This window comes from Triturus cristatus, chromosome 3_1 (genome assembly GCF_964204655.1).
Source record: "Triturus cristatus chromosome 3_1, aTriCri1.1, whole genome shotgun sequence".
NCBI lineage: Eukaryota > Metazoa > Chordata > Amphibia > Caudata > Salamandridae > Triturus > Triturus cristatus.
In genome coordinates this window covers 445340529-445365819 of record NC_140583.1, presented here as the reverse complement: position 1 = coordinate 445365819, position 25291 = coordinate 445340529, and the positions used below count along the sequence as shown (strand labels likewise).

General features: G+C 44.2%; 1 protein-coding gene across 2 annotated transcripts in view; it reads right to left on the bottom strand.

Annotated features, from left to right (window-relative positions):
* TRPM7 (transient receptor potential cation channel subfamily M member 7) overlaps positions 1–25291 on the bottom strand; it is a 2096104-nt gene that overhangs the window by 1326702 nt on the left and 744111 nt on the right. The gene's annotated exons all lie outside the window — the stretch shown is intronic.

The following is a 25291-nucleotide window of genomic DNA, read 5'->3' as shown; positions in this document are numbered from 1 at the left end:
GTTATCACTATACCCAATTGATGCATTGGGCCCTTACTCCTCACTATATTTTTGTTTTTACATCTGAGATAAATTGCTTTCTGATATATGCTTATTCCATGCCACACATGTCAGTTGTAAAATCTGGGAAAGTCATTGCAACAGAAGGAAGATGACACTCTGTGGAAATGCGTGTTCTCGACTTTGACCAGAAAGGACTAGCTTCAAGCTCCACAACGTTTAGAAACTGTATCCATTACTTGGGCCACTCCATAAGGAAGGAGCTTGACCTATACTGGGCAGTGCACCCCTTTTGGCCTTCATACTTTTCCTGCACTACTTTGCTGCCCTGAGTGGGATGCTGTACTAGTATCTCAGATGTATGTTGCAAGAAATTCAATAAACATATATTTGACAAAGTTACTAAAGGTTAATGTTTAGCACTCTTCTCAAACACAAGGCCACAACGAGAATCAAATCAGACTCCTTTCTTTCAAAGACACTTTCTCCACAGCCTCTAACAGGCAGTGCTCTTAGAAATTAAGATGGTAGTGTGAGAGCAAGGAATTCATGTGGATGGAGGGACCTGCTGTGGAATTAGCACAAATGGAAGCACATAACCCAATTTGCTTCGAGGTTATAGTCTTTCACCGATTCAAAAATACAGTTTATGCATTAGATAGTGATACCTGTTTGTGATCACCCTAGAGTTATTTTGTTAGTTGGTATGAGGTCTAATGGTGCAGGAGAAGCGTTACTATTGCTGTTACCTTTATTAGGCAACACAGCTACTAAAACTGTCTTGAGCATTGACTTCAGGACCATCCATGTAATGTTTGGCATTATCTGTGAAATTAGCCCAATGTAAACGTGAACCCTTGGAACCCAGCAGTGGTTTGAAAAGCACCCACGAGTAACAAAGCCTCTCTCTATCAAAAGGAATGTGCCTAAGAGTAGTCTGGACCTACAGAACCCTGTCAAACACCAATGCAGATGTGATTAGGACCACTGCTGTACAGATGACTATGTACTGGTCATAGCTGTCCACACTGGTTTTCAAAATGTGCTATACTGTGGCTTATCTTTGGCTTATTGTCCGCTATCAGAATATAAAGGAAGCAGCAAATTGTAATACTCACCGTTGTCATGCCCTTCACACTGATGGCAAAAAACACGTATTTTCAGGGAATCCACTTCTAAGCAAAAAATCTAGCAAGGAAACAGTCTGTGCCCTTTATAAACCTTCTGTAAGGGGATCAGCCTAAAAGTCAGTGACTTTTCCTGTAAGAGTAGTCCAAGTTGTTCTGACATAGAAACTGCACAGCCCTTGATACTTAACACTCAGAATATGAATATATATATATATATATATATATATATATATATATATTACCTACTGGCGGTCGCCAGTAGGTAGTTAAAGTTAGGACCACGTTTCCATAGGAAAACCTCAACATTCTATTTTGAATAACTTTGGCGCCGGTCGACGAATCCTCGCGAATTTCTCAAAATAGGTGGGGCGCTACGCTCCGCTCCTACCCTGAAAGTCTCGGGGGGATTCGTCAAGCGGGGGCTGAGATAAAAGGGGGGTCCCAAAACGCGTTTTTCCCATGCATTTTTCCATAGGACCTTTAGAACGAGCTACAGCCCGAACGGCTGAACAGAATTACTAGAAATTTGGCAGAGAGGTAGTCCCTAGGTCAAGGAAGTGCCTTTTGTAGGTTTGGTGTAAATCTGTTCAGTAGATTCTGAGAAAATAGCCTTTAAATCAATATATATATCTGAGCCAGCTTACGGTACGCTTACCGTACGCTTACGGTAAGCGTACGGTGGCGTGCGCGAGCGCGATTCTGATTGGCTGTTAGATCTTAGTAAACATTCGAATCGGCCGAAACCAGGAAGCGGCGGCCGCCATTTTGTGTATTTCACTCTGAAAAAAAAGAGTGAAAACAAAGAAAGGGGGCAATGAGGAGAGTTACAGACCCCCTAACAATTGTAAGGGGGTCAAAGAAGGACAGAAAAGTACAAAAAAAACATTTATTGATTTTAAAAAAAATCACGGGGTACGCGTACGGTAAGCTCACGGTAAGCGTACGGTAAAAAAAAAAAAAAAAAAAATGAAAATCAGATTTAAGTGTTTAGATATTAGGGGGCTCTAAAAAGAGCCGTTGTGTTTATGAAATGATTTTTTAGTGGTACCTACAAGTAAGTACAGATTTGTTGACGTGCTTTCTTGCTTTGTCATCGCACCTCGTGCCCACCGTGCGTGCACGGCACTAACTGCGTAAAGTGGGCACGCGGTGCGCGAAGCGCACCGCGTGCTCACTGTGCGCGCACGGTGCGCGAAGCGCACCGTGCGCGCACGGAACGAACTGCGTTAAGTGGGCGCACGCCACGAATGGCGTAAAGTAACTTAGCATTTAAAAAACCGTACAAATTCACTGAAAAAACCATAGGTTTCACACACGTTATAGTTAGGAATTAGCATTTAAAAAACCTTGCAAATTCACTGAAAAAACCATAGGTTTCACACATGTTATAGTTAGCGGAAATTTTACTGATAAAAAACCAATGAAATTCCCCCGTTATAGTTAGTGCAGGCAACTATAACTCACGCGACCGCAATCTTCTGCTGATGACATATGTGTCTTTATGAAAAAAAAATATTTGTAATATATGTATAGCTAAAAATGTATGGAAGAAGACATGGGCAAATAAGTGTCTAAATACAGTATTAGCATCAGCAGAGGATTGCGGTCGCGTGAGTTATAGTTGCCTGCACTAACTATAACGGGGGAATTTCATTGGTTTTTTATCAGTAAAATTTCCGCTAACTATAACATGTGTGAAACCTATGGTTTTTTCAGTGATATATATATACACATACACATACACATTCACGCTCTACTACTGCTTCACGCAACAGAAAGGACCAGCACTCTCGTTGGTATCAATCCAATGAGGGATTCATTCGGTGCTATATATATATATATATATATATATATATATTCACTGAAAAAACCATAGGTTTCACACATGTTATAGTTAGCGGAAATTTTACTGATAAAAAACCAATGAAATTCCCCCGTTATAGTTAGTGCAGGCAACTATAACTCACGCGACCGCAATCCTCTGCTGATGCTAATACTGTATTTAGACACTTATTTGCCCATGTCTTCTTCCATACATTTTTAGCTATACATATATTACAAATATTTTTTTTTCATAAAGACACATATGTCATCAGCAGAAGATTGCGGTCGCGTGAGTTATAGTTGCCTGCACTAACTATAACGGGGGAATTTCATTGGTTTTTTATCAGTAAAATTTCCGCTAACTATAACATGTGTGAAACCTATGGTTTTTTCAGTGAATTTGCAAGGTTTTTTTAAATGCTAATTCCTAACTATAACGTGTGTGAAACCTATGGTTTTTTCAGTGAATTTGTACGTTTTTTTAAATGCTAAGTTACTTTACGCCATTCGTGGCGTGCGCGCCCACTTAACGCAGTTCGTTCCGTGCGCGCACGGTGCGCTTTGCGCACCGTGCGCGCACAGTGAGCACGCGGTGCACTTCGCGCACCGCGCGCCCACTTTACGCAGTTAGTGCCGTGCACGCACGGTGGGCACGCGGTGCGCTACGCGCACCGCGTGCCCACGTTACGCTCGATGGGCCATGTACGCACGATGCGCTTCGCGCACCGTGCGCACATGGAGGACATATGATGCACTTCGTTTTGAAAGGTAATATTTTAATTTTTCGTATATGTTATAAGCCATGCACAAATGGTGCCCTTCGGGCACCGTTTGCACACGGGGTGGAGAGAGTGTGGATAATTTTTTTTTTTATTATTTTTTTTTTAAATATTTTAGTTTAACTCATCATTAATAAGCCATGCACAGCTTTTTGCGGTGGAGCGTGCCCACCGGGTCCCTGGGGGCCGCCCTAAGACCGGTGCCCCGCCGCGGCCTATTATTGCCCGGATTTTTAATTTCCGGGACAGAGACGCCATCCTCCAGACCTCCAGGCAACAGGGACCGGTCAGGCTGGACAACATGGATGTACACTTCTACCCAGACTTTACTCCGGCGGTCCAGAAGCAGCGACAGAGCTTTCTTGGTATTAAACGTCGCCTAAGGGACCTAAACCTCAAGTACTCAATGCTCTTTCCGGCTAAGCTGAGGGTGGAGGTGGATGGCCGTACGCACTTCTTCGACCGGCCCGAGGCGGCTGGGGACTGGTTAGATACTTTGCCTGGAGATCGGGGTGGGGGGGGCGCGGCTGGCGGGGAGGGCCCGCCGGATCAGAATTGAGGGGTGACTGTATAGGCCTTGCTCGGGATATTACTCCTTTACCATATCTTGCTTTCGTATGTTCCCCTCCCATGGAGGTCGGGTGGGGTCTGCTGGGGGCTTCCCTCCTCCTCTGGGGGACTAGTTAGTACTTAGCTATGGGGCGACAGGCACACTGCACTTTGGGGGGGCTGTCTGGGCTCATGCAGGGGTGCAGGGAGGGGGGAGTTCTGTTGGGACCGGGGGGTGGGGGGGGTGTGTTGTTTGTTAACACCGCAAGGCAAACCCGCAACTGTTTTGTTGTTTTTCAGATGCTCGGTGGGGGGCGACCGATTGTCTTGACGTATCATGGGGGGTAGGGATTTGATTGTGTTGTCATGGAATGTTAACGGCCTGGGGGATAGGATTAAACGTGGTGTGGTCCTGCAGTATTTAAAACGTATTTCACCAGATGTTGTCTTCTTGCAGGAGACACACCTTATAGGTAACACCTTTCATGCAATGAATCGGCGGGGATATCGTTTGGCGGCCCACTCCGGCTTCACTTCGGGCTCGCGGGGGGTGGGTATTATGGTCAAGAACTCGCTCCCGTTGGAGATTGACGAGGTGCGCCATGATGAGAGGGGACGTTACACTGTTCTGGTGGGACGAATGGAGGGTAGAGTGTTTATCTTTATATCAGTGTACGTCCCGCCTGGGTTACAAGCCACTACATTTGCGGACCTGGGGCGCCTCCTTCTGGACCTTCCGGGTGGCCTGTTGGTGGTTGGAGGGGACTTTAACGCGGTTGCCTCTGGGTCTATGGATCGCCATCCCCCTAGGGACCTCCCCCGGGCACAGGCGTGGCTGCCCGGCCTTTTAGACACGCTGGGCCTGGTGGATTGCTGGCGCTTAAAGCATCCCGCGTTGCAACAGTACACCTTCCACTCGGGGGCCCATGGTAGCCTCTCGCGGCTTGATTACATCCTTGTCCCGGCGGCCCATGCAGGGAGGGTGGGGGAGGTGCGCCATTTGGCGCGGGGTATCTCAGACCACTCCCCATTGTTGTTACATTTCGATGTCTTCCCGAGGGGGGATGGCAGAGTGGCCCCGATCAATGCATGGTATTTGCGCGACCCCACCATTCGTGCCGACTTGATCAAATCCTTACAGCGCTATTTCGATGAGAATGTGGGGTCGGTCCCGTCTGCCATCTCCCTGTGGGAGGCTTTCAAGGTGGTTCTTAGAGGGGAGGCCCTCTCCTTCATTTCTAATGCCCGGCGGCGCGAGCGGGAGGAGGTGACCCGGGTTGAGGCCGAGATTGCAGAACTGGAGGGTGACCTGGGGAGCGGGGTAACAGACGCCAAGTTGCATGTCTTGCATTTAAAGCAGGCGGCCTATCGGGCCCTCGTCACGGAGGCGGCCAGGGGCCTCAGTAGAGAGCGGCAGGGGCGATTGTATGATGTGGGTGACAAGGCTGGCAAATTGATTGCGTGGTTGGACAAGAGGGAGAGAGCGAGCCGCGTGGTGCCTTTGATTGAGAGCGTAGATGGTGTGTGCGTCACTGAGCCGGAAGCCATTGTCTCCTGCTTCGCGGATTATTTCCGCGAAGTCTACTCCCCGGTTTCTCCCTGCTCGGAGGAAGATTCCCATGTCTTGCTTCGGGACATCGCACTGCCCTCCCTTACGGTGGAGGACAGGGATTTGCTGGACGCCCCTCCCACCTCGGACGAAATTGCCTCGGCTATTCGCTCGGTTGCATCCGGCAAGGCCATGGGCCCCAATGGTATTCCCATTGAGCTATACAAGTTGCGTCCGGATGTGTTGGCACCCCACCTGCGCGCGATGTTCCTGGCGGCCCACTCGCGGGGCTCCCTCCCGCCGGACCAGCGTCTGGCTACAATTGTGGTGATCCACAAGGAGGGGAAGCCCCGTGAACGGGTCACATCCTATAGGCCGATTTCGCTTTTGAACGCGGAGCCCAAAATCCTCGCCAAGGTGTTGGCCAACCGGTTGGTTGGCGTGGTGGGCGATTTGGTCCACCAAGACCAATCGGGCTTTATACCACACCGCAACACGGCGCTTAATCTGCGGCGCTTGCACGGGGTGCTCGCGCGTGTCCCATTTGTGCGGGAGCCGGCCATCTTGGCGTCCTTGGACGCCACCATGGCGTTCGATACGCTCGAATGGCCATATATTTGGGCGATGCTGGCGAAGTTTGGGTTCGGCCCGGGTTTCGTCAGCTGGGTCAAATTGCTATATTCGGGCCCGTTGGCGCAGGTGGTGGTGAATGGGCGAGTATCTGCCCCATTCGCGCTGGGGCGGGGCACGCGACAGGGTTGTCCCCTGTCGCCTCTCCTGTTCGCCCTGGCCATGGAGCCCCTGGCGGAGTGGCTGCGGTGGCACCCTTCTATCCGTGGTCTCCGCTGGACCCCCGAGCATGAGGACCGCGTGTCTCTCTATGCTGACGATATCCTTTTGTATCTCGCCTCCCCGCGCAAGTCACTGATCGTCCTGGTTGATGTTTTGCGCTCCTTCGGTCGCAACTCAGGCCTGGTCATCAACTGGGCGAAATCCTGTGTCTATGTGCTCTCCGGGGAGGCCCCGGTCCTGCCACGGGACTGTCCGATCCAGATTGCCTCCCAGGGTTTCCGGTACCTGGGTATATATATCACTCTTGACCCGGAGGCCCGCTATGAGCGGAACTTGCTGCCCCCCCTCCAGCGTCTGAGGGAGGACGTGGTGCGCTGGCGGCGTCTGCCGCTCTCGCCGCTCGGCCGAGCGGCCTTATTTAAAATGATGTCCCTGCCGCGCTTCCTCTACGCCCTCCAGAATACCATGGACTTGGTCCCGGCACGCTACTTTCGCGAGGTGGAGGGCCTCCAGCGGCGCCTGTTCTGGGACGGGAGGCCGCGTATTGCTCTGGCTAAATTGACGCTCCCGTGGTACGACGGAGGGGTCGCCCTCCCGGACATCAGACGGTATTACTGGGCCTCCCAACTAGCTGCAATTAATCATGGCCTTTACGGGCCCGCCTTGAACCCGGCATTCGAGATGGACAGGACGCTTCTGCCCGGTGGCGATTATAATCGAGCGCTCTACTCTGGCGCGCCCGACTCCCGTTTGACGGGACCGACGCGTGTCATGGTGCGTGTCTGGCACGCGGCTAATGCAGCTATGGGGTGGAAGGACCGTTTGACCCGAGCGTCTCCGCTGTATGCATCTGAGAGGTTGGGCTCCCTGTGGACGTCGAAGGGTTTCGAGAAGTGGGACACGATCGGAATCAGCACGGTGGGAGATCTCTGGACGAGGGGGGGATTCAAAACTTTTGAGACGCTGCAGGCGGAGTTTCAGCTGCAGGGCAGTGAGTACTTTCGGTACCTACAGGTCCGCCATGCGCTGGGCTCCGTCTTCCCGGATGTTGCATCCATTCCGGAGTCTTCCCCCCTGGAGGACAGAGTACTAGATGGCCATGTCCCGGACAGCACGATCTCCCTCATATACAAAAAATTGATTAACGATAGATCGTGTCTGCTGACTAGTCTCCGCGAGGCTTGGGTTGCCGACGGGCTGGAGCTGGACGACGAGGATTGGATTTCCGCGGTGGCCTCTCCGAAAGAGGTGGCCATCCCGGCTCGCCTTCGTTTCGTCCAGCTCAAGATCCTTCACCGGGTCTACGTGACGGGGCCAAGGCTTTTACGTATGGGTTTTGCCGGTGATGGAATGTGTAAGCGTGGCTGTGGTGCGTTGGCGACTTTCATGCATATACTGTGGGAGTGCCCGAAGGTGGAGCGATTCTGGCGTGGTGTGCATGAGGTTCTACGAATGGTTACGCGTGTCGCGCTGCTGCCTGAAGCGAGGAGATGCTTGCTGAATGTCTGGGAACCAAATGACTACTCGGTCCCGCAGGCGCGGTGGGTGACTCTGGGATACATGATAGCCAAGCGTGATATTGCCCAATTGTGGGGATCCCAGAGGCCCCCTGCGGTGTCGGCCTGGAAAGAGCATATGGATTGGTGTATGTTTCGTGAAAAGGTGGTGTATGTGGCGAGGGGTAAGCCTGGGGCGTGGATGAAACTCTGGGGCCCCTGGAACGCCTACCGCGGGGGTATTTGTGAGCCGCCGCTGCTACCGGCGGCCTCGCCGGCTCCGTCTCCCTAGAGGGCGCCCCTCCCTTGGCCGCGGGCGCGCGGTCCCCCAGTCCCTGATCTACTCCCGTCCCCCTCTTCAGAATTTTGCTGCTGGTGTGGATCCCCCACTTATGGAGCACGTGTTGTCACTTTGGATCGAGGGTTGCCTTGCGGTTGTGGTTTGTTTATGTTGTTTTGTATTAAGAAAATGGAACCGTACTGTGGGCATGGAGCTTGGAGACCTGCACCATTGATCACTCCTGTTTTCCTACTGTGCACCGCTGAGAAAATTTTTTGCTGTATGTATGTAATATGCTTTTGATGCTCTAGCGGCCGGCCGGGTGGTTGTAGGCCCATACCTGTAACTTCTATAAACTGCAATAAACGGTTTCAAAAAAAAAAAAAAAAAAAAAAAAAAAAAAAATAAGCCATGCACAATTGGTGCACTTCGGGCACCAATTGCACACGGGGCGGGGAGAGTGTGGATAATTTTTTTTTTTATATAATTTTTTACCGTACGCGTACGGTAAGCGTAATCGGCGAAATTAGCGAAAAAATAAAAATTCCGTTTTTGGCCTTGGGGGATCTTTGGGGACTCCCTCAACATTGCTATGTGTGTGGGAGCTGTCTAAACAGCCCCTTTACATGTTTTTGGGCTTAATATTTTAAACATCACTCTCAGTGCGAGAGAGAAAATGGCGGCCGCCACTTCCTGGTTTCGGCCGATTCGAATGTTTACTAAGATCTAAGAGCCAATCAGAATCGCGCTCGCGCACGCCACCGTACGCGTACGGTAAGCGTACGGTAAGCGCACCGTAAGCTGGCTCAGATATATATATTGATTTAAAGGCTATTTTCTCAGAATCTACTGAACAGATTTACACCAAACCTACAAAGGCACTTCCTTGACCTGAGGACTACCTCTCTGCCAAATTTCTAGTAATTCTGTTCAGCCGTTCGGGCTGTAGCCCTGTCTAAAGGTCCTATGGAAAAATGCATGGGAAAAACGCGTTTTGGGACCCCCCTTTTATCTCAGCCCCCGCTTGACGAATCCCCCCGAGACTTTCAGGGAAGGAGCGGAGCGTAGCGCCCCACCTATTTTGAAAAATTCGCGAGGATTCGTCGACCGGCGCCAAAGTTATTCAAAATAGAATGTTGCGGATTTCCTATGGAAACGTGGTCCTAACTATAGCTACCTACTGGCGGCCAGTAGGTAATATGTAATATATATATATATATATATATATATATATATATATATATATATATATATCTCCAAATGTTACAGGGACATTTTAGTTTGGAAATAGTATTTTTTTTTTAAACGTAGAAAATTTTTGAAAAAACTAAAGGTTACAGATGTTATAGTTAGGCTGCCATTTTACTCATACTAAACCAGAGAAATTCAGCAGATATACTTAGCTGAGCTAACTATAGCTCGAGCCTTTAAAACCTCACATGTTACATCACTCGTGACATCACTGGTGATATCATCCACAGAATCAGACGCATCCACTCACACCCCAATTTAACCTTTCATACACCCACTCCAACTTTCACACTAGAAATCACAAAACCACTGACACGCCCATACCAGTACTTACACACCCGCTCACTGATTCAGGTCTACACATACATCCATTCAGTTACCCATACAACCACTTATACACCAACTCACTCCCTAATACAGCCACTGATATATCCACTCATACACCCATACAGCCACTCACACATTGTCAGCTCCTCAAAGAGCTACTCACACACCTACTCACTCACCTAGTCAATCACCCAGCCATATAGTCACATATATAGTTGTACACACATCCACTCACTTATTCATACAGATATTAACACATACTTACTCACCCAGTCACTCACACAAGCACATTCTCACCCATACAGCCACTATCACAATCCCTCACACATACAGTCATTCCTTAAATTACTCGAATACTCACCTATACTGCCTTTCACATATCCATTTACTAACCCATATACCCCATCCATTCACTCACAGAAACAGACATGCACACTGTCACCAATACAGCTCTTCACTTACGCACTCACTAACCCATACAGCCACTGACTCACCCACTGCCCCATGCAGGCAGTCACACACCCTCTCAACCCAGCCACACAGACACTCATACAGTTACTGATGACCATTCAATCACCCACTCATGTACCCACCCACCAACCCATACAGCCACTAAGACACCAACTGACAGACTGATAGACATTTTCACAACCTAGTCCCTCACCCATAAATTCACTGAGACACCTAATCACTCACTTATACAGTCAGTCATGCACCCACTAAATCATCCATACAGGCACTTATGCACCCACTGATTCACCAATCCACCTTGGGATATATATTTAACACTCAAACTTTTTTAAAACACTCAGAATCACTGGATGATGTCATGAGTGACGTCATATGTGAGGTCCTAAGCAGTGCAATGAGAGGGTGCAAGTTATAGTTCGCTCAGAACTGTCGATTTTCTCTGATTTATACAAGTGAAATGTCAGCATAACTATAACGTCTCTCTAATCTTTGTTTTTTCTGTGAATTTCGAAGGTTTTTTTCAACTCTATTTCCTACTAAAACGTCCCTATAACCTTTGGTGTTTTTAGTTAATTTCTATGGGTTTTAAAGTAGTAGTCATGTTTGCAAAGTGGTGGAGAAAGGGGGCTGGGCCTCCGATGACCAGCTCTCAGGAGTCCCGCTGTGTAGGACTTACAGGAGGTACCAGGAGGGCTTCTTTGCCCCAAGGGTCCCTCAGGAGTAAGGTGGACTTCATTCTCCAACCAGCAGTGCACCACGAGCAGAGTTTCCCGGTGGTGGAGTAAGGGGGTGTGGCCTCCGAGGGCCTCTTAGCAATGCTGCTGTATGGGACTTATTGGAGATAACAGGAGGGGTAGTTTGGCTCCCAAGGAAGTCCTTGGGGGCCTACTACCCCAGTTATTAACTCCAATAAGTCCCATACAGCAGGACTGCAGAGATCTGATAACTGGCCACACCCCCTTTCTCCACCACTCTGCAAACGCGCCTCCTTGCACACTGCTGCTTGGAGAAAGAAGTCCTCTTTAGTCCCGAGGACCTCTGGGTTCAAAAGTTACTAAAAACGCAACAACACATGTTCGCGTGCAGAGAAAGGCCCTTTGCAAAGGTTGACTGGTCATGTTTGTCGTTTATTGCTATTTCGGTGATAAACTGGTACCAATTAGGTGCAACCTATGCCCAGACAATGTTAACAAAAGCAACAAGCATTTGCAATGCAATAGGTCTCGCATTTACGCGAGTTTAAGCTATTGGCATTGTAAATGACTATGCCTTTTATTTATGTTTGAAAAACGAAAACACAAGTAAAAGGCATTGTTATTTGCAATGTGAATAGCTCAAACTCGCGTAAATGCGAGACCTATTGCATTGTAAATGCTTGTTGTTCCTTTCACTGTAGCAGTGACCTGGTTTGTTTTTTAAAAAATGAGACCTTTGGCCTCACGCTGTTTGTTCATTTGCATCTCTCTGATGCTGGGAACAAAGAGATTGCAATCTTTACTGCCGATCTTTACTGCCGAGCGGCCCGTGAAAGTGAAAGCAAACGAGTGCTTTCAGGCTTCCAAATGGTGCGCGCGCCCTGCCGGCGCACATGCACTGTATTTGGAGGCCTGAAAGCACTCGTTTGCACTTCCAGATCCCCCATTTACAAAAGCTCTCGCGAGAGCAGCGCTAAAGCGCTGTCTCAGGCGAGACCTAAAAATGACAAAATAATAACTCAATGGAATCAGAAAATATGCCTCATATGCTGCATAATTTGGCCTCCTCCTGCCACATAATTCCAGTGGCCCTGATTATACGGTAAAGAAAACATTGGATTGTGGCATAGGAACAAAGCAATAAAAAAAAAAACATTCTGAATACAGCATCATGCAAAGACAGATACACGGGGCAGGGGAAGAATTAACAGGGACGGTATGGCGGGTGGGAGGGATGAAGAAACAGGAGTATGGAGAGAAGTTAAATACGTTTTTAAAAAAAGAGCTATTGAGAAGGCAGCAAAGAAGAGCGACAACAATGCCAACGAATGGTAAGCTATGGGCGGGTTCCAGGCCTATTATTAGACTCAGGAGTCTTGCAAGCGAGAGCACATGGGATAGTGCATGCTTTCGCAGGCTCCACCTAAGAAGGGGTACATAATGACACTCCAATAGCACGGCAGAGCGTACCTGCAAGGACAGTATTAAAGACAGGAACATATAATAAACGTACCGCTTTTACACGCCTGCATACTGCTTTCAGAGCGATGAAAGCTCGCTAACTGCAAAAGCAAGTCAGGTGAGATGAGAGAGGCAACATTCTTTCATGTGACAACTCATTTCAGGCCTGTGTAAGGAAGTGGCAGATTCAGAAATGCTGCCAGTGTGATTCAAGGTCGATACAGGGCGCACCTTACTACTACTAAAGGGGCAGTGTTGGTTTACAACAGAAAATATTCTGCTGTTGTGGTGTTGCAAACTGCTTAAAGAACTATGCGCTCCAAGAAAAAAGTGCGTATGTTTAAATATTCAATAACAATTCAGGCCTTTATCTCGACTACATAACCAGGAAAAAGGTACACAAGTTTAAGCGTGCCATCACAAGAATCCAGGCTAATGTAACGATGAAGCGAGGACACAATTACAGAGCTATAAAGAAATCTGTGCTCTTTGTTCAACTGCATTATCATAGAAAGAAGTGTATCATGCAGCATAAACCGGAACTTAGACGCACGCGGGAAGCTTGTATTTGCTTGCAGGTTGCATGGAGAGGATATTTGATCAGGAAACAAATGCACCAGTGGAAGAAAGCTGCAACTGTCCTACAAGCCCAATATAGGATGTTCCGGCAAAGACTGCTCTACCTTAGACTTCGCCGTGCAGCAATTGTGATCCAGCAACATTTCGCTGCCTTACCACTGGCAGAAGTTCTTGGAAAATCAAAGCATCTGCAATCTGCATACAAGCAGCATCCCGAGGATACAAAGCATGGAAAGCCCTTAAGATGCAAGTCAGTGCAAAAATGATCATTCAGACTGTTTTTAGAATTTACTATGCTCTGAAAAATGATCTCTTAAACTTGACAGCATGCCTTCCAATTCAGAGGTTTACAAGAGCCTACCTCATTTCTAAAAGACAGTGACTGCGGGGGGCGTGGTCTGGCCACGACTGAAGATGGCCGCCTAACCTGTGAGCTCTGCTGCGAGTGGGGCTTCAAAAGGAGTTGGCACCCAGTAAATGCAAGACCTTTGACATTATTTCAGCATTCTGGAGGTCATAAAGTCAACGAGGAGCAGATGAGCCGGTTTTCTTCAGTATGAGTGACTCGGTTCCTGAGGAATGTAAACTGACACCGGAGCTCCGTGCTGAGAGGAACCCCGGACAACACTATTTCTAAACTGAAGCTTATTTCTGTCGACAACACTGCCTAAATAACTGTGCTCACTGATGTGAAACTTAAAGGAAACTACATGAATCTTTTCAGAGGATATGTGGATGCTTTTATTTTGGCGGGAACACTTCAGCCTCTGACAGAAGCCAGCTGCACCTGCTCGTGATCTGTGGAAAGGCACCAACATTTCAGCCTCTGACAGAAGCCAGCTGCACCTGCTCGTGATCTGTGGAAAGGCACCAACATTTCAGCCCCTGACAGAAGCCAGCTGCCCCTGCTCATGACCTGTGGAATGTGCAATGCAATTCTGAAGGAAGAGAAAAAAGCTGACTGGATTTTGAAAACAGAGTTTTGCTAATTCTGGAGGAAGAAATAAGCTGACTGGATTTGAAATACAGACTTTTGAAAGAGAAACAGGACTCCAGCTGACTTCAATGAAGGTAAAGTTCACTGGGAGTTCATATACTCGCTCACTAAAATAATTACCTCAAGAAGCTGAGAGGGGCTCCAGCTGTAGTTATGCATGTGAAGTTTGCATTCTTCTGAGGAATTACATGTGGCTGTTTTGTGGTGCTGAGTTACGTAATTAAATTGAACAAAGGCTTTACCCTTTCATGAGGAAAATGTGTATAATCTGTGCACGGGCTAAAACATTGTACACCAGGGCTTGTCCTTTTTTGCTGTGAAGGGTCTGATATGTCGACAGGAGTTCCTTGATGAGAGAGATGGTGGTGTCTTTTATCAAAATGAACAATCCCAGCTGAAATATAATTGACATTGGAGAAGTTTATGCGCTGTTTTGGAAAAGTGTCCTCTTCATCTTTAACTAAATTACAATAAGGATCTGTAATTGAACAAAGGCTCTACCCTTTCATGAGGAAAATGTGAATAATATCCGCACAGGCTGAAACATTGTACACCAGGGCTTGTCCTTTTTTGCTGTGAAGGGTCTGATATGTCGACAGGAGTTCCTTGATGAGAGAGATGGTGGTGTCTTTTATCAAAGTGAACAATCCCAGCTGAAATATAATTGACATTGGAGAAGTTTATGCGCTGTTTTGGAAAAGTGTCCTCTCCAGCTTTCACTAATTTACAATAAGGATTTGTGGAAGTTTATGTGGTGTTGGGAAGTCTGCCCTATGAGACTGAGCTGTAGTGTTGTTCAGCACACAGTTAAACTGTTTAAATGCACCAACTGTCTTTAAGGTAATTCTCTGGATATATGTGCAGGACGCAACTTTGTATAATAAGCCTTGCTTTTTTAACTTATGTGCTGAAAGACTCTAGTCCTGTCAGCCTGCCTACAAACTTGAGCCTGGAGTTCCACAGCTTCCCGATCGCAACGTTCCACTGGTCACACCTGAGCTTCCTGGCTTTTCCTCATGCGCCTTGGTCTGTCCACCACACACGCTTATTAGCTGACAGCTGTGAAGTGATTTGAGGACACAAATTAAACCGAAATTTTCAAAAAACAACAGCTTTACAGTGGGTGAGTGCTTTGTTTGATATTAACTTCAGCACCCTGCTAATTCACTCTGGCTATTGCGAAGCGCTGTTTCAGAGGGAATTTTGTTTTTGGGCGCATTAGGGCCTGCGCGTCACACACATTTGCTCATTGGCACTTGAGATATATTTTCTTGGCCCGGTGTGGTCTGAATTTAAAAACATGGCAGCCATGTAGCAGATAAGTGCTTTATTTGCTGCTAGCTCTGATATTCTGCTTAGTTTTTTTATAACAACTGTGAAGCACCACTTCTAAGAAACTCTGAGAGACTTCAAGCTTGTGAGCCTACCTGCAACACCAAGCTCAGAGTTTGAAGGTATCCTGCGTGCAGTGCTCAATTTTTTACAATTTAACTTCCCGATCTCTCTGTAATATACCTGGGCTGTGCGCCACATAATTCTGACACTGGCAATTGTGTCATGTTTTGTTGGCCCAGTATAGTCTAAATCTTGCAGATTAGCAAATTAAAAGTGGAGCTTTTTTTACCGGATGGAGAGGAACCAATCCTTGATCGTCTACTTTATTTTATGTGACTGAGGGATATTGGAGTTCTTCTCTACATTATCTTGACACAGCTTGGACCTTTAATTTGAACTCTCTCCAGTGTGTTATAAAGAAAATACTCTAGTAAATCCTGGACATTGAGAGTCTGATAATTCAAGGAAATAAGACGCATATAACAACTTTTCTGCTTTGTGTTTCTACACTGCTATACTGACTCAACACATTGCTTTGCCATCTTTCTATAAAGCAGAAATCAAAATGTCTACTGCCAAGTATGGAGATAAACACTCTAAACAGCCTCTTTTTGCGGATGTAGTTAAGCAGTCACAAAATTCAGATGCCAACAGCTCTTCCTCTACAACAGACAATTCTCTACAAACTAACATTAAAATGCAAGGGCAAACTATGGACCGCATTCTAAAAGAGATATCAGCAGTCAGTCATAGACTTGAATGCATGGATTCCCATATTTCCTCATTAACAGAAGAAACTAAAACAATACGAGCAGACATTGCAGGATTTCACGCCAAGACAGAGGAGCTTGATCACAGACTAATAAATGTAGAAACTCGCCTAGACTCAATACAAAACAGAGATCAAGAGCTGTTATTTCTACGAAGTAAGACGATAGATTTGGAAGATCGAAGCAGGAGGGATAATGTTCGCTTTTTCGGTTTTCCAGAAAGGATTGAAGGTTCAAATGCTAGAACATTCCTACAAAATATCCTTTCAAAAATTATGAACATCGCTTTTGACCCTCCATTGGAGATGCAGCGCGCACATCGAATTGGTCCATTACGCAAGGAATCTGCAACAAACTCACGTCCCCTCATTGCTTGTTTTTTAAGGCATGAGCAGACAAGGCAAATATTACTATCAGCACGTACTCATGGTCCGTTCTCATACAATGGGTATGAAATCCGTATTGCAGCTGATTTTTCCAGAGAAACTAACGAGAGACGCAAGGCCTTCCTTTCATTTAGACCTCAATTACGTCAACTAGACATTAAATATGGTCTGTTCAATCCTGCTCGTTTCCGAATTTCTAAGGATGGAATATCCAAAGACTTTTATAACCCTGAGGATCTCCGTCTATTTTTAGACAATTGGAAACCGCAACAAATGGAAACTCAGCAGACCACTCCAGAACTATCACATCACAGTTCTTTTCCTCAAGCATCAAGCAATCCACGACATAATGTCAGCAGTCCTCGACAGAGAGGCAGGGATTTTGAAAGGACTATTCGTAGTCATGAGGACAAGAATGCTGCTCTTCAAAATGTATCCACCTTGACTAAGGCACAACATAGAGATAAATCCCGATCGCCATTAAAATCTACTTTGGATGCAGAATGTGGGTGATTCAGTACCTCTCTACAATTTTGATCACCATTAATCTATGCTCATACTTGCATCCTTTTAGATGATTAATCATCCTTAATGAACTCATAACATAAGAGAAACGAAGATGATACCTCGCCTGTGGACAGATGAGTATTAAAATCTACTTAAGACGCAGAATGTGGATGATTTAATGTTTAAATATACTTTTGTTCAGATTTAGCTTTGTCTGCACACCCATTTTCTTTTAGGTGTTAGATCAAATTTAAAGAACTCATGATACAAATGGGGAACAGAAGGTATATCGTCATCAGTTTGTTTAATAATACAGTTATTGTACTGTTCTTTATTGTTATTGCTCTTCCTTTCTTTTTTCTCAATTTTTTTTTCATCACATTTATTATATTAATTATATTGCCTTTAAACATTTGGTCTATCCCTCTCACTGATTTACACATATTTGATTGACATTCTTGGTACTTATTAATTTACTTTAGGATTGTGACTGTTACAACTCTTCATGCTGACTATCTCAATCTTTTAATTCCTCACATATTACCTATTTATCTACAAGGTTACAACACCCTCTTCCCTTATTTCATCTTTATTTTATTTTTTATTTTCAATTCAATATTCTAATGGTTCAATAATATGTCTCACAATTATACTATGAAGTTATGTTCTTTGATAATACTTTGATATGTCTTTAAATGAATTATAATAATTTTCCTGCTTTTACATTTCACATTCGATACGTGAGCCTTATGATTAATGATAGGTCTATATTGTTTAGTTCTTCTCTTTTATTGATTCCGTAATGTTAGTAATACTGTTTTTAAATCCAAATTTACTGGTATACCTTTTCCCATACATATAGTATATATTCTCTGAATTTATTAATGCTTTTTAAGATTGTTATTATTATACTTTTCAATCAAATAATTAATTTTAATTGTTAGTAGTGTTACTTTTTTATCTCTATGGATTATTTATTTATTTATAAGCATAGTAATCCTCCTTAATTCAAGAGATCATCCATAGCTTTTAATGTTACAATATTACAATATATTGTTATATTTCTTATTCATAATAAGAATATCTGTTATTATATACGTTTTAAGGACATATTTGGATCTATATTTGTCAACCACTGTTTCACTCTCCTGATGGGGCCCCTCCTCGTGGCAGCAGTCCATTAGTGTTTGGACCCGTGGTTAAAAGTCCTGAGGTCCCTTGTGCCATTTTTTATATTTGGCACTCTTTCCTCCCTACCTCTCCCTTTGTCATTTATACTACATACTATTCTTTCTGTTGAACACACTTCTAGTTATCTCCACACATATATTCTCTCATCATCAAACAGCATTACCCATTTGGTTCATTTATTATTTACCTGATCTTTGTTACGGTCCAAGGTCCTTTCTCCTTTTTTTTTTTTTTTCTTCTCTCTTTATCCCTCTTTTTATCCCCTTACCTCTCTTTTCTTTTTCTTCTCCTTTATTTCCCCTCTTCTATTTTCCTTTCCCTCCTTTTTCTTGTTTTTTCCTTTCTTCATATCTTACTTCACTCCTTTCACTTATACAGCACCATTATATCAATTTCTTAATTTACTATATCACATTCTGGCATTTGTATTAAATTCGTATCGCTAATCTTTCCTATTTCTTATCGGACATGGCCACTTCACACGATCTCCGAGTAATAACATGGAATGTTCATGGATTGACACATTATATTAAAAGAAAAAAGACACTCTCTTATTTACAGTCCAAACATGTGGATATAGCTCTCCTTCAAGAAACCCACCTTGACGCTAAAGAGTCTGAAAAATTAAGAAGAGACTGGGTGGGAAAGGTTATACACAGCAGCATACAGAAGAGAACAGATCCAGATGCGACACCTACCCGCAAATGTGGAGTTGCGATTCTTATCCGTAAATCCTTACCAGTGATAGTCTTGAAATTCTGGATAGATCCAGATGGACGATATGTATTTGCCAAACTTCGCATTGGTGAAACACATATATGTGTTGGCTCAATTTACGCTCCCACGGGGGCAAAACGATCATTTCTCCTTCAACTAAACCGCCTTTTAACTGAAATAGGTGCTTCCCAGTTTCTCATCGGTGGAGATTGGAACCTAGTACGTGATCCAGTCCTTGACAAGACAGGCCCTCTAGATAAGACAAATGCGGCAGATAGAGCTCTAATGAACGATGTGGTGGCAGATAATGGTTTGGTAGACCATTGGCGACTTTCTCACCCGATGGATAAGGACTATACCTTCACTTCCCCTACGCATGGCACGCTCTCTCGTTTGGACTACTTTTTAATCTCCCAGAATGTAGTTCAAATAACACAGGACTCTCAGATACTGGAGGCAGCGATCTCTGATCATTCTCCAGTTCTACTTTCCTTACAAACTGGTTTATCTAAGCCAGGTCGCAAACCCTGGCGTCTAAACATTCAACGTTATAGGATACCCAAAAACAAAATGTTATTACAATCCCATTTTCAAGACTTTATGTCAATCAATCAAGGGTCCGTTGACTCCAACAGAACTCTTTGGGCGGCGGCAAAAGCTACTATCCGCGGGCAGCTTATGAGAGATGCAGCGCAGTTTAATAAACAAAATGCTAAGAGGCAAAAAGAATTGGAGCAAGATATTGTGTCTTACACTCGATTATATACACTTAATCCAACGATACATCGTAAATCACTGGAAAAAGCTCGTATGGCTTTAAATAACCTTTTTACCTCTAAGGCAGAATACGCCTTGCATAGAATGAAAGGGAGACATTATGAGCAGGGGGAAAAAGCGGGAAGATTATTAGCAGCCCAGCTACGTCAGCAGCAAGCAGCTATGGCCATACCGGCCATTAAGTCAATGAACGGTGTTACTCTAACTAAACCCCAAGATATTGTTAACGAATTTGCCCAGTATTATCAGTCTCTTTACACTGCTGAAACTCAACTTGATACTGACAAATTGGATTCTTTTCTTACAAATGTAAACTTACCCTGTTTGTCAGATGAAGGTAGAATCTTATTGGAAGGTGAAATTACCAGGGAAGAAATATCGCATGCAGTTGCTGGCTTGCCATCTCATAAGGCCCCAGGAGAGGATGGCTTTCCTGCAGAGTTTTATCGTTGGGCAGGAGTGCATGTGCTTGACTCTCTTTTACTCGCGTTCCAAGAGGCAGAGGGTGAGGCCTCCTTGGGCCTTATATCTAATAAAGCTATTATTGCTGTGTTACCTAAACCTGGCAAAGACCCTTTATTATGTAGCAGCTATCGACCCATATCGTTATTGAATTGTGACATCAAAATTCTAGCTAGCATTCTGGCCTCTCGCTTGCGTAAGGTTTATCCCATCTCTCATACATCATACCCAAGTAGGATTTGTTCCGGGGCGTTCCTCTAGGAACCATCTTCGCACTCTTGCCCACACACTATGGTATGCCAAGAATCTTCCGGATGACGCTTTGGCCTTGTCGCTTGACGCGGAAAAGGCGTTTGATCGAATTGAATGGGATTATCTTTTTAGGGTGTTACAAAAATTCGGCCTGGGAGATCAATTCATAAACAAAATACGCTTGTTGTACAAAAATCCTTCGGCACAGGTAAATTGTGGGGGCTTTATCTCAGATCCATTTTCTATCAATCGAGGTACTCGTCAGGGTTGCCCCCTCTCCCCGTTACTCTTTCTTCTAGCCATGGAACCGTTGGCTGCCTCCTTAAGACAATGTACTTATATTAAGGGCATTTCTCTTCCGACAGGAGAATCCAAAATGTATCTCTACGCAGATGATATTCTCCTTACACTCACAGATCTCTCCATCTCTTTACCATCTGTGTTAAAAATAATAGATGACTTCTCCTCCATTTCTGGGTACAAAATTAATTGGAACAAAAGCGAAGCACTGCCCATCTCGAATGGGACCACAATAGCGGCCATTCAAGGTTTTCCTTTTCAATGGAAATCTTCTCATCTCAAGTATTTGGGCATACTAGTGAACAAAGGCCTAGAGAGTATGGTTACGGATAATCTCAATCCCCTCATCGCTCAAATGCAACGTGATTTTGAAAAATGGAAGGCACTGGGTCTCTCAATGTGGGGAAGGGTTCAAGCCGTGAAAATGGTTACTCTTTCCCGTTTTCTTTATGTCCTCGGGATGCTTCCTATTCAAATCCCTTTAACCACGCTACGTTCAATTGATTCTAAGATAAAATCCTTTATATGGAACTCTGCCAAACCCCGTGTCTCAGCTTCAAAACTAAAGGCTCATCGCTCCTATGGAGGAATAGGTCTACCCTCAGTGGAGCATTATGCTTTGGCATTACAGCTTTCTCAAATGTCATATATGCTTTCACATTCATCGGATACACCACAGTGGGTACATCTTGAACGCCACCTTTCATTAACAAACGCAGGTCTTTCTGTTTTATACGGCTCGGAATTTCGTCCCCGAGACTCCACCACTAATCCTATTTTGTCGGCTATGCGTGCTGCTTGGCAAAGGGCACACCGCTTACTGGGCTCACATCCTCGTCTTCATAGAAAAGCCCCATTATGGAATAATTCTGCAATTCGTATTAATAGACAATCAATATCTTGGCCTATTTGGGAAACAGCAGGTGTTTCTACCTTAGATCAACTTTTTTCAAACGGAGATATTAAATCATTTGCCCAACTGCAGGAAGAATTCCATTTGCCTGATATACAAGTCTCAAAATACAACCAGTTACGACAATCCTTACGGCGGAGTCTAGGACCTCCACCATGGCTCTTGCCTGACTCACCAATTGTAACATATCTCCACACTTGGGGTAAGATGAAAGGAGCTACATCTGGCTTTTACCAAACTCTCACTTCGCATCTTTTTTCTCAACCCTTATCGCAAACTTTACGTACTAAATGGCAAACCTTATTGTCAGTCTCTTATACTGATAATGAATGGTCTGACATTCTTAACAATCTCAACAAGGGTGCACGTGAAGCACGATTGAAATTTTGCTTATTCAAGATCTTACATGATTGGCACTGGTCACCAACAAAACTGCATAAAGCTGGCTTGCTTCCCCATTCAAACTGCTGGAGATGTGATAGTACGTCTTGTAACATTTCTCATATCATTTGCGGATGTCCAGTGATCCAACCCCTTTGGAATTATATAGGTAAAACCTTACATTCCACGATGCCTCTACAAACTCCACTTTCGCATGCTACCATTCTTCTGCATGATACACGTCAATCACAATCACTCTCTAAACCACAAGCCCGACTCTTACACACAGCCTTAGCTACAGCCAAAATTTGTATACTACGGCAATGGAAGTCACCTCAACCACCATCACAAGAAATATGGATGGTGGCCATGATTCAAACAGCTTCCTACGAACGTATTATATACAACATACAGGATCAATCTGATCTCTTTCTTCGAGTATGGTCACCTTTTCTAGCTTTAAATACCGATGCTAATATTAATGACCCATCTACACAGTAATTTAATTCTTATCCATTCTCATTCATCATTCATTATTGGTGGTTAATAAATCTTAATACATATTGTGTCTACCTATTTGTTGTTGTTTTTAATAGCTACTCACCAGAACACTTACATATAATTCTGTATCTTTTAATATATATATTTATACATCAAGTGAAATTATTATCCCTTATATTCATCTTTTCTCTATTCTTATTGGTTTTCTAGAGTGTCTTCTTTTCTCAGGAACATATTTATATAGCTTTATATAGCATTATGTCTTATATTTGTGTACATTTTCATTTATCGTTTTCTTTTGTGTTCCCTTCTTTGCCTTCCCTTTCTCTCTCCTCCCCCCCTTCCCGTAATTCCATCTTTTATGGCCTCAATATAAAGTCAAATATTTGTTTTTGCATGGATCTGTTTATGTGTTTATTAAATTATATAATATGATTAATTATTCAGAAAGTTTTATTATATGCTTATATATAACAATTTTCTTATATATTTATTGTATGATAATGCAAACAGTTATTATACTATGTGTATTCTTTTGTAAATTTCAATAAAAAATTGAACCACAAAAAAAAAAGACAGTGACTGCATTTCTTAAAAGTGAGGAAGGCTGCAGTGTGCCTACAAGCAGCTTACCATGGCTAGGTTGTCTGTAGTAAATCTAAAATCAACATACTGCTGCTGTAATGCTTCAGTCCTTCTACAGGAAGGTTGTAACTCGCAAATAGTTTGCTTATACTTCATTTAAAAAACACACGTTTTCCCCTGCTACACAAACATGCCAGAGGCTGCTGCTTCGTCTACTGCTGAACTGGCAAGCGGATGTGGCGTAACAGTCAGACTTGTCGAGACTGGAATTGGGGAACCAGGTTTGAGTTTCGCGTTGCCTCAACATCCTGTGATTCTGTGCAATTCACTTAATCGCCCCATGCCAAAAAAAATTAAACTGCTGTTCATGTAAAACGCTCCAATACCTTCAGGGCGAGTTCACGTTATATAAAACTGCAAACAAATATTTAAAAAAAATACAAGAAAGGATGGGCGCAGGGTTTAACACAAGCGTTACATCACAAAACTAGTAAAGTTTGCGAGAGTGTAGTAACGCATCACCAGTCCTTTCAACCGTGGGTGACATCTGAAGACGTCACACAGAGCCTACCTCCGGGAGAAAACGTGAAAACATTTAATTGATTAGAATAACTTTTGGCATTTTCCCAAAGACCTGGAGCAGCAAGTAATCTCATCATCCGCACATAAAACAGCAAATATTTTAAAATGGAGCAGAATGTGCCGCAGGTCAAGTTTGAGCTTTCCGGAATACGAATGCACCTTCCCAGGGTTGTGTAAGGAGAATGATATTAGCAAATCTGTGCAACTGTAGGGAACACAAAAATAAACAAAAGTTCAGACAACTTCGAGAAATGTACAGAGCTGCAAAAGGTCGTGATGAGAAGTAACAGGGAGAGGAGTTAAAGAGAACTTAAAAAAAGAACTATTTTAGAGCTATTACGCGGAGCTGACCACGTCAAAGAGCATACATTGAATTACAGCGCAAGCAGCAGGTGAGAAAGTGGTGTGATGACCAGAGCTGAAACCTTTTGAGCAGGAGAACAAGGTCCGAATCTCGATTCAACATCCTGTGCTTCTGGGCAAATCACTTAATCTCTCTGTGCCTAACAGAAAATTAAATTGTTCTTGTGTAAGGTAATTGTTGCTCATTTAAGTGGTTCAATACCTTTGTGTCAAACATGCGCCATACAAGACTGCAAAAATTAAAAGGTATACAGCAAAACAGGGTAGTAGTGGAATGAAAGTCACCTCACCTCGTAAACCAGACAATTCAGCGGGCATATGGTACTAATGCACTAAGTATATTATCTGTATGAGTAATGGTGCCACCAAGGGTAATACCACACCCTATTACCCTAGGTGTGAGTGCACATCGGACCGCAACCCTTGAGTTAAATACTTTCAAAAAGAATACCCCGGCATTCAACATTCAAAATATGATATCTATTGAGCTGCAAGTCTGTCCAACAGACAGCAGCAAGAAACAAGTTGGTTAGATCTAGTAACATGCATTTTCTGAACTGTAACCCAAACAGATGTTACTATTGGAATTTGTCTAATCGTGAACTTTCAAATATCGACATGGATGTACTTAGCAAAGGTCTAGGATTTTGCCCAACTGCTAACCCAGATATCACACGACCACATGGGGATTTATTCAAATGTATTCGTCATATGAAATTAAAGTTTTTTGACGACAAACCAGTGTACTCTTCATCGACTAACCCTACGACACCTCGATGTAATAAAACAAATAGGGAGATACAAGACCTGCATCTACTACTATCTCTAGCTGAAAACGCTGGTACTACACCCTCTATCCTAGACGTTTGATCAGACTTGGATATTGCATCTAATCCAAACATTGATAGTGGTTTAAAACCAAAGTCTGTCTTTATACCTACTCTGCCCACTGACAATTTGATAGACTCATTTTTATAAGGCAGTGATCAATGATTTTCACACACTAGAAGATAATGTAGCTGGGAAATGCACATATTCTGGACATAATCTAAAACACCTAAAATTGGAATCTAGGAAGCAGATTGGGAG